Source organism: Solanum pennellii, chromosome 7 (genome assembly GCF_001406875.1).
Source record: "Solanum pennellii chromosome 7, SPENNV200".
NCBI classification, from domain to species: domain Eukaryota; kingdom Viridiplantae; phylum Streptophyta; class Magnoliopsida; order Solanales; family Solanaceae; genus Solanum; species Solanum pennellii.
In genome coordinates this window covers 7,508,132-7,513,119 of record NC_028643.1, presented here as the reverse complement: position 1 = coordinate 7,513,119, position 4,988 = coordinate 7,508,132, and the positions used below count along the sequence as shown (strand labels likewise).

General features: G+C 34.9%; 1 pseudogene; it reads left to right on the top strand.

The window, feature by feature from the left end:
- Positions 1–233: 233 nt before the first annotated feature.
- Positions 234–4,536, top strand: LOC114077940 (annotated as a pseudogene).
- The last annotated feature ends 452 nt before the right edge of the window (positions 4,537–4,988 follow it).

Sequence of the window (4,988 nt, the reverse complement as noted above, 5' to 3'; positions counted from 1 at the left end):
GTTTGACTTTTTTTTCAAGATAGTGCCACGTAGGTCGAAAAGGGGTAGAAAATTACATATAAAATAAGTTCAGGGGGATAATAGAACCTTAGTATAGTATAAGTGTGTCTCTGGGATTTCAGGCATAGGTTGGGGAGGTACTTGTGCATTTTCCCTTGAAAGTTCAAAGGTTTAATGTACTCTCGATAAATTGAATCAAATCAGAAGAGCTCCATTTATCTAATCAATCGACAATGGAGGTACATCCCAATCAATCTTAACAAATCTATATGTTTCTACTTTTCTTTCTCTTAAACCCCCGTTGTTGATTATAAAACTTATCTGCTTTTTTCATTATTACTTTTTAGGGTTGATCGTCTTCTGAACAAGTTTCAAACCAAAAAGGTTAATTCATCATGAATGAAAGCACTGGAAGAACAAAAATCAGTGATGATGAATGTTCGTCACTTTCTGATAAACCCTATGTTGGTATGATTCTTACTAAGAGCAGTATCAAGCCCATCTACAGTTTGGTAACTCTCATTTTCTCCTTCCTATATCTATATAAAACTCCCTCTTTTTGTTAGTATTTATTCACAAATTATTCTTTGTAGTGGTGATTCTCATCCTTAACTAGAGGTTTTGTGGTGATACAAAATTATCATTGTTAGGACGCTTCATAAACTAGTGTTGGATTTTTCGGGGTGGATATGAATTTAGTGGGACTATGGGTATTGGATGGAGAAATGATTGCCTATCTCTCTACAAACTTTATTAGTCAGAATTACATTTTTGTAAATAAGAGAGATTTCTTTTTCTAAAAAAGTCTTCTTTTTATTTTTTCAATCGCAGAAATCTCATTTCCATGGTGTTTAATGTGTCACGACCCTGGCTAACCCCTAGGAGTGACACAACGTACTTGACTCCGAAGGGGTCTCATACAAACCCTTAACCATCATTACATAAGACATAAGAATAATGCGGAAAATTTAAAACTTTTACAATAGAAGTACAAATTTCTTCATATATGAAAAATATGAAGCTAGACTTGTATCATTACACCATCTAAACATAAGAGTATGAAAGTTAGCACTCAGTCCTTACATCAATAGTAAGTCTTATCATAAGGAAATACGATATAGTCCTTAACAAGGAAAGTAAACTAGAACTAGAATCACTAACACCCCGTACTCGAAATTGAGGACTCACCAGAACTTGGAGGTAGCAACCCAAGTTTTCTTCTGGACTAAGAGCACCTCAACGGCCCAAAAATACACTCATAGGAGATGTAGAAGAGAAGAGGTTAGTACAAAAGTACTAAGTATGGAAACATGCATAAAAATACTTAATTATGCTAAAAAAGACATTTTAGTGAAAATAATGCATTTATTAAGTTGGAAAACCATTTATGCTCATAAGGACACAAGACATGTAATAATAGCATTCTCATACGATTTTTCATAACATAGTAGGACCATCACCTTAGCAACCCTAAAAGCATACTTGTGCAATGCATAGTTGGCATCCCATAATACCAACTATACTTAGTATCCATTTAGAATCACCTTAGTTACACATATCAACTTTAGATCCCATCGTAATCCACAATCATACATAAGTGAATAACCATGTTCATCACATATACATAAGGAGATTCATATCTTAACAAAAACCCAATCAACGAATATCATACCTTCATGTCTTATCATAGCATCATGGACACACCCATAATCTCTTTCAAAGACTACTTTTGCAATGTAAAAGTGAAGTCCCATACCCCACTCCTACCAAGTAGACTTATCAAGAAATCACAACTATGGTTCAAGTCATACGCATTATCTATAACATAGGAGAATTTCCTTAACCGACATAGACCATGTGAGCTACATAAAATTCGGTGTCATATAACTCCACATCGAAAGAAGGCGTCCTACTTGCCTAAGGTAGAACAAAACATATGTAGCTATAATGTGGATCCACTAGCTAAGACCTATGCGGGCACATAGGTATGGGATAAGAAATTGCTTCTAGAAACCCGGCCTATTGAACTAGCAGGAGAGTTTCCATCTTATTAGAGCATATGTAGAAGACCCGACTTAAACTAGCGGGAATGTCTCTACCTCATTTTTCTTATCCGCTCGGTGCTAAGCATTATTCTCCAACTTATATATAGTTAAGGTGAATTGTAATTTCATATGTGAAGGAGTACATTACCCTTCATTCAACCCAACTCATACATAGCTCATGGATTCAACACGGTGAGAACTACCTTTCACCTTAGAATAATCATATAATCATCCAAGGCAATTAATACACAGTCATGTCTAATAGTAAGAGAAACTAGTCTTTCAACAATACCATATCTTACACCTTAGTCATTGGATTTCCACCATTCAAGTGGAACATAACTTCATACATAAATACATTAAAGTAACACCTCCACCTTTCAAGTAGACCAAACCATTCATACATTGTCTTCAAGGCCATAATTAAAGATTCAATACTTATATTTACCCTTCAAGGTTCATAAATCATATCTTGAAATCACTCTTAGAGTTACTACTATAAGCATGGAATAAACAATATTAATTACTAAATCCACATACATACTATCCCACATATTCATAATTCATAAAGAAACCCATCATAATTTTAAAGTTGGGGGCATGGGAAAACACATGGGTTAAAGGGAAATTTAGCAATAAAAATCCTAATTAAACATCAATTTCATTTGGCATAATACATAAATATGCCCTTTAACTTGGCTTCAAATAATATTATGCCCTTCAACTTTGGATGTGCACAAGTAGTCACTTAAACTTGTATAAAGTTGAACAAACAGACACACATGTCCTACATGTCTACATGTCATTTTTTGTCCTGCGTGGTGACCTACGTGTATTGTGTCATTTAGGACTCATGTGTTTATTTTTTTAAAAGTTGGATAGTTGAAGTGTCTGTTTGTGAATTATGAAAGTTGAAGGTCAAAGTTAAAATTTGAAGTCAAGTTTAGGGTCCAATATATGTATTATGCCATTTCATTATAATATAGGATAACCAACATAAAGAAAATGTTTTTGAAAAGATTCCAAGGTTAGAATCAAAGCCCAAATTTTGAACAAATTCCCAATTTCGAAAATAGTAAAGGAAGTACTTCATGGGAAAGAAATCCCATGAATGAAAGTTCCCATACCTTCTTTGAAGCTTTACCACGAAATTGAGATGAAAATATTAGAGCTTGAACCCTATCCTTGAAGCTTTTGGTGTTTTTCAATGGAAGAAATTTGTAGAGAGAGAAATATTTGAGAGAATTAGGTTTGGGAGAATATTTTGGGCTTTTGAGTTTGAGTTTTGTAAATCGATGAAATAGACTTAAAAACCCTATTTATATTTACCCCTAAACTACCCAAAACACCCCACATTAATTGGACTTAAAAGTAAAGACTAAACTAACCTTCATTAAAAGAACCCATCCAGTTTCACGAGCCACACCTCACGAGCCGTATGGAGCACCACGACTTGTGGTGCTTGTTGTGAGGATTGAGGCAGTAGACTCTTCAAGCTTGCCAATTCCTACAAAAACTAAGTCAAGTTCACGAGCCCCCCTTCCCCTCGTCAAGTGCACCACGACCCGTTATGGTACCTATGGTGTTTTGGGCAGTAGCTCCCCTAAATGCCCCATTTCCTACAAAAACTAAGTGAGTCTCACTCCCTACATCATGAGTCGTGGAGTCTACCACGACCCGTGGTCCTCTTCGTGAGGGTTGAGGCAGTGTCTAGGACACTTGGGGCTCCTCTCTCTTGGCCAAGGCGATTCCACGAAGCCTTCCACTGACCGTGGTCTTGACCACGAGCCCTGGTTGTGGCTTTGGAGACTTGAGGCAGTAGCTCCAAGTTTGGGGCATCCTTGGCTTGCCCTTTTGCTTGGCACTCCTCTATTAGGCCTTGACTCCTAATCCCGCTAAAATGATTAGATGTTCTACTAACTTAGGGGAAATTATTTTTTATTAAATTTAACCTTACGTTTAGGCTCTTGTTCAATCTAGCATTTTACGGAGTGTTATAGAATAACAGGTGGGGGGAAAAAGAATTTTAGTTTTGGAATGGTGCATTCAAGATTAGATGTTCTTGGTTCTAGGCTTAATGTTTAGGTTCAAATATATATATTTATAAGGTTAGAGCTGGACACTTAGGGTTTTTCTGGATTCTTGAATTTTATTTTGCTAAATTTCTTGGAATGTTTGACAACACTTACCCAAGAAAATGAACAAAGAGCTTCATTTTGCTGGAGCCCCTGCAGTACTTACTTGTGGTGGAAAAAACTGGAACTTGTTTTACGGTGGAGCCAAAACTAAATACAAATTTAGTACTGGATGAAAAAAATTTGCGGATGATAACAATCTAAAAGAGAGGGATGAACTTGTGTTTGAACTCTCAGAGTGCAAGTCTAACAAAGTCGAATTCAATATTCAGATTCTAAGAGAAAATTTTCCAGCTGAATTGGTTCGTAAAGATGCGGAGGGTATAAACCCCGACAATCCAATAATAATTGATTAAAAACTTTATCATTTCTGATAGAAATTTCAATTTTCAGGAAAAAAAAACTTTATTGATTCCAGTAGTTCCAATTTCAAAAAATAAGAACTTTATCAATTCCAATAGTTTCATGTTTGATGTATTCATCCTTCTATCAATACTGCTTTTTGGGTTTTGTGGTTTAATAATGCTGTTATTATTTATAAAAATATGAATTACATTATTATACAACACTTGTGCAGATATATTAATATATTAAATGCTAATATTCAATGCAATTAATTTTGAAATTTCTATTTTTTAAAAACATGCAAATCTTAAATTTCCATTTACATTAACTAATTCAAACTTCCAATTTTTAAGAAAGATTTGCATATGAAACTGAGTGATTATGCCTAAGCAAGTGCCCATGATAAAAATTTACATCCTCTTTATAGTCCAATGTGAATTTATGCTTATGTGTTTTATCACAT